This window comes from Strongylocentrotus purpuratus, unplaced genomic scaffold (assembly GCF_000002235.5).
Source record: "Strongylocentrotus purpuratus isolate Spur 01 unplaced genomic scaffold, Spur_5.0 spur5_scaffold_20, whole genome shotgun sequence".
NCBI classification, from domain to species: Eukaryota; Metazoa; Echinodermata; class Echinoidea; order Camarodonta; family Strongylocentrotidae; genus Strongylocentrotus; species Strongylocentrotus purpuratus.
The window spans coordinates 44265871-44278498 of NW_022145606.1; the positions used below are offsets into that span (position 1 = coordinate 44265871).

The 12628-nt window shown below is 36.7% G+C and overlaps 1 long non-coding RNA gene across 1 annotated transcript; it reads left to right on the top strand.

The window, feature by feature from the left end:
* Window positions 1–6027: 6027 nt before the first annotated feature.
* LOC105441595 lies at window positions 6028–12002 on the top strand. Its single transcript, XR_972090.2, has 5 exons — window positions 6028–6264; window positions 8065–8234; window positions 9270–9458; window positions 11027–11224; window positions 11530–12002. It is a non-coding gene; the product is annotated as a WSC domain-containing protein 1 (long non-coding RNA).
* The last annotated feature ends 626 nt before the right edge of the window (window positions 12003–12628 follow it).

Consider the following 12628-nt stretch of genomic DNA (forward strand, 5'->3'; position numbering starts at 1 on the left):
AAAATAATCATGCAAATAAGTTTAAAGGGATAGTTGAGTTCTGTTTTCAGACCGGAAATACCTTCAAAGTGCATGGTTATTGCTCTTATTCTTATCTATGACATTTATAGTGCCCTTTTAGAACCTAAAATTGCTATGAAGGTAATTTTAGACCCCAAAATGTGTGAAATTTAGCCAATACGATCATACCAGTTCAGCTTTACTTTCAAAAAAACATGGTGACCGCATTTTTCACAATGCATTTGTGAATGCCATGAAAACGAGAGAAAATAATCATGCAATTAAATAAATTTCAAGTTTGTTGCCCTCTGTATTTCTTAATGTGAGTTTGTTTCATTTCAACAATCTGATTCAAGAAATGAAGTACAGTATATTCAATAATTAAAAGCAAATTATGAGATTTCTTGAACTATTGTTGCATTTTATGTCAAATTAATTACATGCGTGAGAGTTTATTTTATTTTGACAATTTGATTCATTAAGTGAAGTGTAATGAATAAATACAAGTCAATTAAGAGAAATTTCATGAAATTTGTTGCATTTTATGTTCTATTTGCCTGTCTTGGGCAGACTCCAGTGTCTCCAGAATAAGTGTGCTTAACTAATCTTTCAAAAAACATGAAATGCTCCTATGCTAGCCCATTGTGAAATAAACTACACTGGTTACCAGTTGCGGACAGAATTCAAGACCGGGTACTTGTACAAACTTTTAAAGGCATCGTTTAACAATATATGTTAAACCTGAGATGCATAAGGCCCTACGTGTTACCAGTGTCTGTGATATGGTGTAATATTGAAGCCCTCAAAAAATTGCGCTTCAAACTGATCACAAAGTCCCTCAAAAAAGTAAAAATCTTTGAGTGACCGGTTTTGCCATACTCATTTCCCCTCATGGACAGTCGTGTTATAAAAACCATTAGGAAAACGCAAAATGAAATTTCGATTTCCGATCATAAATATATTGATAATCAGACGGGCAATCGGCTTGTAAAAGTCATGGGGTTCCTGACTGACCTAAAGGTTTATAATTATCATTGCAGCATGAGTTAATCAAATCCAGGATTTTGTTTCAGAATCTGAGACAAAGTTACCCAATCCCTAAAGCTATTTCAACCACTCTTCCCCAAAGAATCTCCTCTTTGAGCAGGGACCCGTTTCACAAAGCCTTTTTTCAATGACAAATATCAGTGACAAATCTGCTGATAACCAATCAGAAGCAAGGATTTCAGTAGCTTGTAACAACAACTGTCATTTGTCACTGGTGAAACACCCCCCAGGAGAGGACGTCAGTGATACAAAGACGTAACTCCATTTTAGCCATTTTGAGAAAAAGTGGTTGATGTGTCACTGAACACTTGGGCTTTAAAGGGATCGTTTAACAATGTTAAATATGAGATGCACGGCCCTACGTATTATCAGTGTCTGTGATATGGTGTTTTATTGAAGCCCTAAAAAAATCGTGCTTCAAAATGATCAAGAAGTGCCTCAAAAAAGTAAAAGCCTTAGTGACCAGTTTTACCCTACTCGTTTTCCCCAATAGACTGTATAATGTTATGAAAACCGTTTGTTCCTGACTGACCTTAACGTTTATAATTTTCATTGCAGCATATGAGCTAAATCAAGGATTTTTTTAAGGATTTAAGACAAAGTTACCGGATCCCTTTAAGGATCGAGTTAAGTCTATCAGTGTTTCACTAGTCATTGACTTTAACGAGGTGTTGGGTGGTATTAAGTATTTGTGTTTCTTGGAAAGCCCACATTTTTCTGAACATTTTGATATCAAATACTCATTTTTGCAATATATGGAGTACGTCTTTGTGTCACTGAACCCTCGATAATTGATCGGGGGTCAAGGATCACATTTTGTCTGCACTTTCTCATATCAGATAAACAAAACAAAACAGTGCATTGCCAAAATCGGTACAAAAATAATGTTGCAATTCTTAAATGATGTACATACTTCTTTAGTGAACATAATATACATTGCATCATGCTTCATTAAAAAAAATATATATCATTCTTCATTACATAATGATTTAATAACAAGTAGAGGAACCTATAAAAGAGGCAGAGCTTGTAAAGATATTAGTCCCCTTTTAGGAAAAAGTCAAACTTGTATTCAAGAATGAAAAAAAAGGGGGGGGGGGTAACGAGTTTAGTGCTAGGGCAGAGAGGGAAAGTGAACCGAATAGAATAGACGAGAAGAGGAGGAAGAAATGTGAAAGAACAGGGACCCGTTTCACAAAGTCTGTTTTCAATGACAAATGACAAATATCAGTGACGAATCTGTTGATAACCAATCAGAAGCAAGGATTTCAGTAGCTTATAACAACACCTGTCATTTGTCACTGATGACAAGTTTTGTGAAACACCAGCCCTCATAGAAGAAGCAAGTGGAAGAGAGAGCGAGCTAGAGGGGAAAAGGGAGAGAATTACGGTCTGGAATCATCTAAATTAATGATAAGTAATTTGTCTTTTATTTGTATTCATACACCGATCTTTAAAAGACTTTTATTTTCATTCGTAAATACACTGATTTCTAAATGACAGGTGAATTTGCTGAATCATATATACTACTACTACTACTACTACTACCACTACTACTACTACTAATATTCTACTTCTACTACTACTACTACTACTACTACTATTCTACTTCTACTACTACTTCTACTACTTCTACTACTACCTACTACTACCACTACTACTACTACTACTACTACTACTACTACTACTACTACTTTTACTACTATTACTATAGTGCCAAAATATTTTCGGAAATGGATCAAAGCAACCAAGAGGTAGAAGCGTGTGGCAGGTTGCATCCCCTCCCTTCCAGGTTATTAACTTTTTCAAGTCACCCTCAATAAAGATAACATTTCAGAGAATATAAGAGTGGTAATAAAATTAATAACATGCTAAATTTTGGTCCTGACTCTTGCATGCAGTGTAGGCCTACCACTACCACAACAACAACTACTACTACTACTACTACTACTACTACTACTACTACTACTACTACTACTACTATTCTACTTCTACCACTACAACTACTACTTCTACTACTACTACTACTACTACTACTACTACTACTACTACTACTACTACTACTTCTACTACTACTACTACTGCTACTACTACTACTACTACTTTTACTACTATTACTATAGTGCCAAAATATTTTCGGCAATGGATCAAAGCAACCAAGAGGTAGAAGCGTGTGGCTGGTTGCACCCCTCCCTTCCAAGTCACCCTCAATAAAGATAACATTTCAGAGAATATAAGAGTGGTAATAAAATTAATAACATGCTAAATGTTGGTCCTGACTCTTGCATGCAGTGTAGGCCTACCAGACTGATATCTATTTTTAAACGAAATTTAGACATTACCCCCCAAAAAAATCCAATGGTGAGGGAGATCAAATTGTGAAAGTATTATGTTACCAGTGGCCAAATGTATTAATAAGCAACCAGGAAAGGTTCATGTAGACAGAAAATTCTTTATTTCCTGGTGATAGAAACATACATTTTATGAATATTGATGTCTCCAAAGAACATTCATCGTGAAAAACTCATTCCAATATTCTATGTAAGGAGATCTTTAAAAAAAAATAGTTCTCATTAGTAAATGAAAACAATATTGCTTTTGGTTTTTCATTTGACTCTCTTCCTTCTTTAATTAAACCAACTGTATCCTCTCTGCGGGAAACTCAATTCAATGAAACAGAATATCACTGATGCAAAATTTGGTCCTCAAAATGACTGAAAATTTTCACTCCTGATCTCATACAAACTGTCTGTTTCTTAAAATCATAATATAAAACTTACGTTCCAACTACCAAACAACAAACTTCCATTATCTCCTTCTTTACTCAGATATACTTATCATACCAGATACGCTCTAAAATATAAGCATAATATTCCCCTAAGGCCCTGACCAGAGCACTATTTTTTTCTTCAAAAACTATAACCACTCTTAGAAGGTGCATTATTATTGGAAGGTTGTTTATTAACAAAACCTCAAACTTAAAGGGATAGTTGAACTTGAGTTCTGTTGCAAAGGGCGCTAAACAAAATATTTTGTTGTGAGATAATGAAAAACTGAGTGTCAAATTTGAAAGAACATACAATTTAAATGACAAAATCATCTTTGTTTGATCAAAATCGGTTCAGAAACGGCTAAAATTTCCATAAATATAACGATTTCTAAAACTTGTGTATATACCACCACAAATATTATATAATTTTGAAAAAGCCGTTGATAAAACAAAATAGCGCCTCAGTTTTACGACGTATTTCAGCCAATGCGTATGTTGGCTGTTTTGTTGGCATTTTCGTGTTCGTTATATTACGCGCAACCAGCCGGCTCATTGTTATTTGTAATAAAATAATTAATTAAAGGTCACCGTATTTATTTGAAAGTGAAGCCTGATTGGTATGATCGTATTGGCTAAATTTCACACATGTTGGTTTTTTTTAAATTACCTTCATAGCATAGGTTCTAAAAGGGCACTAGACATATCATAGATAAGAATAAGAGCAACAATGCATTTTAAAGGCATTTGCGGTCTGAAAACAGAACTCAACTATCCCTTTAATAACATTCTAACACCTTCAAAATCACCTTAACTATCTTATGCCTGTTACGTTTGAATACAATACATAGGCATACAACAGCTTTTCGATAAAACAGAAATAAGTTGTGACAGAATAATCTTTCTCCAAAATATCGAACTGGAGTATTCTGTTGTATTGCTTGTTTATGTACATATACTAGATCAATGTGTGTAACTTAAGAAAGAACTCTTTGTTTACTCGATTTGTTCAGTTGTCTATGGAAAATTGTTATTAAAAAATGCATGTGCTCATAATTTCTCTCGTAATTTAGGTTAATAATTTTGTTCAAGGTAAATAGAGGGAAATGTATATCATTATCTCCATTTGCTATCAAAAGATTTTGCTCCTTTCGGAAAATAGCTCTTCAAATGTATTACATGTTGAGATATAAATAAACAAAGAAATGGATGAAATCAATAAAACAAACTAGATACTGAGTATGAATCAGGGAACAAACTGAAAGTTTCGTCTCCTACATGCTTTCATTTGGACAAAACCGTCTTTCTCTTCAATGATACAATATTTTATTACTTTACTGTCCTGCATTATGAAAAAAAACGCATCATCAACCCGACATAGCTTTAAAAATCACTTCAGATTGAACTGGCCAAAAGTCGTGTGATATTCTTGCTCAGATGCTTTCCTTTACCTTTAAGAGTTCTTTATATTGAGGAATTGGTTGATAAATTTTTTTTCTTGGCAATAATGCCCAAAGTAAAAGAGTTAACAAAATACACGACTGTAACTTTTAGCGCGTTTTGAAAAATGTTTTAGGAAATATCGGGAAATAAAATGAGTGAAAACACAAACAAATAAAGATACAATGACGTGAATTTTTAAAAGGGTGAACAGAAACAACATAACAACTAGTGGACTATCTTATAAGTCATACTAGTGTCCGAAAATCTTTTTCCTTGTCTCCGATCTCATCACGAATTCGTCACGGAGTTCATTTTTGTTTATGATGAATTTAGGGGGGGGGGGGTGTGATTGTACAGGCCACCCCCCCACCCGAAATATTGGGGGGGGGGGGTAGGGGGTATGTCCCCCCTCCCCATCCCCCCGGGATCGACACCCATGAGTCTACTACTACTACTTTGACTACTATTACTACTACTACTACTACTACTACTACTTCTACTATTCTACTGCTTCTACTACTTCTACTTTAAAATTCAAATGCATGTTTATATGCAAGATTATTCTGTCTGTATTCTACTCCGTCTACATCCATTTGTAGTATAATTGAATGTTGAATTCTTAAATAATTCATGCTTATTGTTAAAGTCCCTTTGAAATTTTCCAACCACAAGCATCTTAACCGTCGCACTTTTGTTGCTGCAGACACATGGTGACCCCCAAACTTCCCTATTGTCTCATTGATCGACAAAGGGCAGTCCAGCCAGTGATCATTCAAGATGAGCGGAGTCTATAGCGAAGAAACTATAGCGATCAATAAAACCGATTTCTCCCCAAGTCTTTTTCTATCTCGCTACGCTACGCTCTACGCCTTATATTCGGATAGCTAATTGTATAGTATTTTGGTACACACGACGACTCTTAAACTGTTTTGAAAGTCTGTTTAACTGTTTCGTTTTTATATAGAAGGACTATAACGGCAATATATGACGTAAACCGAGTTTCTGAGGTAAGTAGGCCTACTTAGTTTCTGGTTTATTGACATCACACATTATAATACTCACTGTTGTTGTAACATTATTTTTTCGGGATGTGTGAGCTAGCGCTTGACCATTCAGCATACTCTACAAGATTTTCAATACATTAAGTGGATGCATATTGGCCTGTTTATTAATCTTTTCTTGTTCGGAAAGCACTTAAATGTCCCAAGTGCTTAAAAGAAATATTATTTCATGCGTTTCTTCTTTTTATGAGCTGTAGTAATATAATAATCAGCGTTAACATATAATTAATTATATACATGTTTGTTTGTGTATATATATAATACCCTACATGGTACATAAAGTGGACATCATAAAAATCCTAACCCTAATCCTAAAACCTAACCCTAAACCTTACCCTATTATGTCTACCTAATTACTTTCTTTTTTAAACCAAATGTCCCTCCAATGACGCCTTTCGTAAAATTACATATATAGAGAGAAATATATAATAGAAGTGGGTCTTCTATGAGAAATAAAACGTAAAAAACGTTAAGAGGACACCAAATTGTCTTCCTAATGACAATGTATACTTAATGAATCATTCTTTCACTATAAATGTCCCTCTAATGACGCCTTTAGTTAAATATACACTGTCGCTCATAAAGTTGGAATATTTTTGTTTTACCCCAATTTATGGAGTTATTTTAAAAATAATTTGAAAATAATAGATCTAGATAATAGTATACATTCTCAGATTTTATTGAATAATAATTTGCAAATGTGTGTTTTCCGTGACTGATATTTAAGCATGTGTATGCTACTATTCTTATCAACCAGAGGACCTACGCCCTTAAGTCATAAATGACAGTAATGAGGATTAATGCCCCCACAAAAGGGCTCTAATATAGCACATCGACACGGTTTTATTCCTGGGGCCTCACAGTTACGAGGCCATTGCTTTGTCACTGAACCATAACTGTATGCAGCGGGGGCTAGGTTAGGGGGCAGTTTCCACAAGTTTAAAAAAAAAAATGCAATAAATTGTCAATAATTTATTGCATTTTACCCCGGTCCCCAACATAAACAAATCCTCTGGACGGCCATGTATTATGGTTCAAGGCATGGGCACACAGAGGATTTTGTTATGTTGGGAACCAGGGTAAAGTGCAATAAATTATTGAAAATTTATTGCATTTTCTTTTTAAAATTTTACTTATGGAAACTGCCCCCTGACCTAGCCCCCGCTGCGAACAGTCATGGTTCAGTGACAAAGCAATAGCCTCGTAACTGTGAGGCCCCAGGATCAAAACCGTGTCGATGGGCTATATTAGTGCTCTTTTGTGGGGCATTAATCCTCATTACTGTCATTACTGACTTAAGGGCGTTGGTCCCCTAGTTGATAAGCATAGTAGCATACACATGCTTTAGCAGCCACGCAAAACACACATTGTCCAATTATTATTCAATAAAATCTGAGAATGTATAGTATTATCTAGATCTATTATTTTTTTTATTTTTTTAAAAATAATTCCATGAATTGGGGTAAAATAAAAATATTCCAACTTTATGAGCGACAGTGTACATTATGAAAGGACCGAGTTGTGCTGGGAGTTTGAAATTACGCCCCCAAAAAAGGAATATTAATTAAAAGTACGGATCGAGCATCATTTAATTGTTTATATATTATAGTATCTGCGCCAAATAAATCATTGTTATTATTATTATTTGTTATTGTTCTTGTTCTTACTCTAATCATCATCTTCATCATCATTGTTATCAATACACCTTTTCATTTTTGCATTGCCTTTCAAACCTCTATACTACAGTGAATCAAGAAGGATGAGATACACAGCACTCACGCGCGATGCCGTGGTGATAGTAACTATTTTTCTCCTGGTCATATGGTTTTGGAGTACTATTATGACGTCACCGGATAACGTATCTTTGATAAGGGAAACCGAAGAACCCAGACGTAAAGTGGGGCACGTGACCATCGGTAAGTTGCTCGCCCCGCCCCCTTTCGAAAAATCATTTTTAAAATGTATTCCAATTTATACATGTTGACCTAGCAACAGGTTTTCTTAACCAGTTATATATTAGCTAGTGTATTTCAATAGTCAAAATAACAAATACAATAACACCTTTAATCGTAAAAAGGGCCTAGGAAGGTCCAATCAATGTGAAAAATTAGCATGGTGATATATTGAAGTATATTGAATAAGATGGTAATGTTTATTTTCTTTTATGTTTATTTATTTTGTATCAATATTTTAATGACAATATGCATTTCTTTTTTGGTGGGGGGGGGGGGGGGGGGGGAAATATACTTACACACACAAAATTGTGAGAATTACATATTTTGATAGACATGTGATGATATTTTGTCACCTAACACCCGAACCATAGGTTCGCCCATTACAAATTTGGTATCAAAATGTGCGGGAGAAATTTCAGCGCCAAAGGTTCAGGGGTTTTGATGCAGCGGCAAAATTTCGACGGGGGGGGGGGGGGCATTATAGTGTTAAGTCTATATTATGCATCAAATAAGATTACATTACGAAAAAATGAATGGCCAATTTAATTCAGCATATGAATAATTTAGAAATAGTAGCGTCGAGGAAAATACGATCACGATCAACTAAAGGGCAATTTCAGGGCCGGTTGTACTTTTGTGTCATGTTCAAATGATATCCTTTCTCATTGTGCTATTCAATAGGCGGCGAACATGTGTGATCATGATTGATATAAATAAATAATCACAAAGAATTATTGTATAATACAAAAAAAGTTGATTGATCGGTGAGATCAGAGAATGATATATGTAATGTATTTAACATTATTTAAGTAATTCAATTAAATGATGGAATTCTATTTATGTCCCACCCCCCAAAAAAAAACCTCCACCCCTCCCCTCTCTCCCATTCTCACCCTCCCCTCTTTCTTTAACTCCCTCCCCGTCTCTTCCCACCACACTCTCTCTCTCTTCCCTCCTCTCTCTCTCTCTCTCTCTCTCTCTCTCTCTCTCTCTCAGATCTCCCTCCAAACAATAGCAGTTCGGATGCCACTGGATGCAGTGATTATAGGTTCATGCCCCCGGGGACTTTCCCTTACATCGCCCTGGCTAGTGTACAAGGCAGCGGGAACACGTGGGTTAGATGGCTTCTCCAGAGTACGACTGGGTTCTCTGCAGCCAGCGTCTACAACGAACCACACACAGCAGGTTCCTATAATAAACCTCTTATATATATTTACCCCCCCCCCCGTTAGCAAATGGGCGTATATACACAGGGGGCACGAACCAGGCCCCTCCCACCCTCCTGACAAAAAATGTCACCCACCACCCCTGACTAGACCTCTGTTTGGGTGCGTGGGTATGTGGGTGTGTGTATGTGTGTGTGTGTGCGTGTGTTTGTGTGGGTGAGTGTGTATGCGTGTTTAAATATGCATCTGAATTCGTGATTTCGTGTGTGAACCTTGTCCGTCTACCCCTCCCCCCTCCCCCCACCACCACCACCGCACCACCACCGTTCAACAATGCTGGATACATCAGGGCTCTGTTTCATAAAACTTGATATCAATAACAAGTTATAAGCTACTGAAATCATGGCATCCGATTGGCCGAGAGCAAATTGTCATAGTAATTTAGCAGTTGTTATGAATAACAATTTCTGAAACGGGCCCCAGTGCCCGTTACCTAATAACTTTGCCATACTCTAGTCCCAGACCTATATTACCCTTTTCCTATAACAATTCACACATATGAATTTATGAAATATTCATGTTAATATATTTCAAAATGATTATACAAATGATTACACAAGACAGATGTTAAATCACGTTTGTCCTCTAAATGAATGATAGAAAATAAGAATAATAAAAGTAGGCCTAATGATGATAATACTCGTTAATTTTACCATTTGTTTTGGAGATTGGCCCCTCCCCTGGCGCTCAAGGAGGGGGGGGGGATGCAATTCTTCGAGGCCCCCCCCCCCCCACAACAAAAAAATAGTGCTCACTAACCCCCCCCCCCCCCCACACTGAGCGAATTATCGGCCGGCGCGATTCACTACCCCCCCCCCCCCCCTGAGCGAATTATCGGCCTGCTTTTTCGCCGCTAAATATTTTCTCACGAATTGGGCCCCTCCCCTGCCGCCGGCTGGATCCGCCCCTGGTAGTAGTAGTAGTAGTAGTTATAGTAGTGGTAGTTGTAGTAGTAGTAGTAGAAGTCTTAGAAGTAGTAGAAGTAGAATAGCAGGAGTAGTTGTAGTAGTGGTAGTAGTAGTAGTAGTAGTAGTAGTAGTAGTAGTAGAAGTAGTATAGTACGTAGTACGTAGGATTCATAGTAGTGGCAGTAGTAATGAGTTAAATTATTATCATTATAATAGTAGAAGTAGTATTAGTAGTAGTAGTGATAGTAGTAGTAGTCGTGGTGGTATTAGTATCAGCATCATCGTCATCATTATCATCATCGTCATCATTATCATTAACAAACTTAATTTCATTCATATCATAATCACTTCTATTATCGGTAAATATAATTGTATCATTATTATTCATCTTATTCAAAAAGCTGATATGGATATTGGATTTTTTCAGTAAAGATATTAATGCACAGTGAAATATAATATAAAGACCGCTCAAAGTAGACTCGAATAGTGGTCTTTATATAGACAGGGGGTTTTTCTATACAGGTGGTCGCCAAAGCAGGTTTTACTGTAGTTTAAAATACACGCCGATATCCCAAAATAATTCTAAATACTCTTTTTAACGCCATTATTTTCCCTTTAGGTTTTCGAGAAGAAAAGTGTCTACCTTGCAACGGACAGGCTTTGGTGGTCAAGAATCATGCTGGCATAAAAGAACCGATAGATGGTGCTATAATCATTCTACGGAATCCATACAGCGCCCTCATTGCTGAGTTCAACCGAAGGAAATCTGGTAAAGATCATGTCGGTTATGCCCCGATACATCTTTTCAATAACTCAGGTGAGTTATTCTCGTCTATTTTGTTATTTATTTATTCTGTGTTCTTTATACAGGGTAGTCTCTTCAAAACATACAAAACCGCTTTGCAAGAAAGCCCTGTATTATGTAATAAAATTAAAATACATGTGAAACGCACAGACAACTTATTGTTTTTAAAGTACAATACGTATTATGTTTCACATGATTAGTTTCATTAAAACTTGCCGACGTAGCAATAGACACTTCATGCGTCGGCCAAAGCTATTAAACTAACCCCTCTCCCTCTCTATCTCTCTCTCTCTCTCTTTCGCTCTCTCTTTCTATAGATACAGTGTGGCCCCATTTTGTGAATGGAATGCCCAACAAGTTTGTGAGTCTACTTAAATTGTACATCCATCAAAACAAGCCTATTCACATTGTATTTTATGAAAATCTCAAGAAAGACGTGGAGAAGGAACTCCGAAAAATGCTTCAATTCCTAAAGGTCGATATCAACGAAAAACGTTTAACCTGTACACTGTCCAACGCTGGGGGCGCTCATCACAGGACCTCCAACTCAAGCATGACGTTTGATCCTTTCTCCATGGAGCAGCGTTCATTGATAGATGATATTATTAGTAGGATGGATGTCATCTTGAAGAATAACAATCTACCAGCGTTACCAGAAGAATATTGGATATATCCCGGACCCTTTCCACGATGATGTTTACGATACATGGTACTACACTGTCGGTCATAATGGTAGAATAATTATTTTTACCCCAATTTATTGAATGATTTTGACAATGATTTATTCCTAATAGATCTAGATAATAGTATACATTCTCAGATTTTATTGAATGACAATTGGGGAGTGTTTGTTTGCGTGACTGCTAAAGCATGTGTGTGCTACTATGCTAATTAACTAGGGGACCTACGTCATTAAGTCATATCTGACAGTAATAGGGATTAATGCCTCATAAAAGGGCACTAATAAAGCACATCGACACGGTTTTGAGCATGGGGCTCACAGTAACGAGGCCATTGCTTAGCCAATGAATCATGACTTTACGCAGCGGGCGCTAGGGTACGTCGACGCCCCCCCCCCCCCACACACAAATAAACAAAGAAAATACAATAAATTATGAATGATTCATTACATTTTCCCCCGACCCCCAATAGGAAAAATTCCTCTGTAGGGCCATACATTATGGTTCAAGGCATGCCCACATAGAGGATTTTGTTTATGTTGGGGGTCGGGGAAAAATGCAATGAATTATTGAAAAATTATTGCATTTTCTTTGATTTTTTGTTTTTGTGGGGGCGTCGACGTACCCTAGCGCCCGCTGCGTACAGTCATGATTCATTGGCTAAGCAATGGCCTCGTTACTGTGAGCCCCCAGGATAAAAAACCGTATCGATATGCTATATAAGTGCCCTTGTATG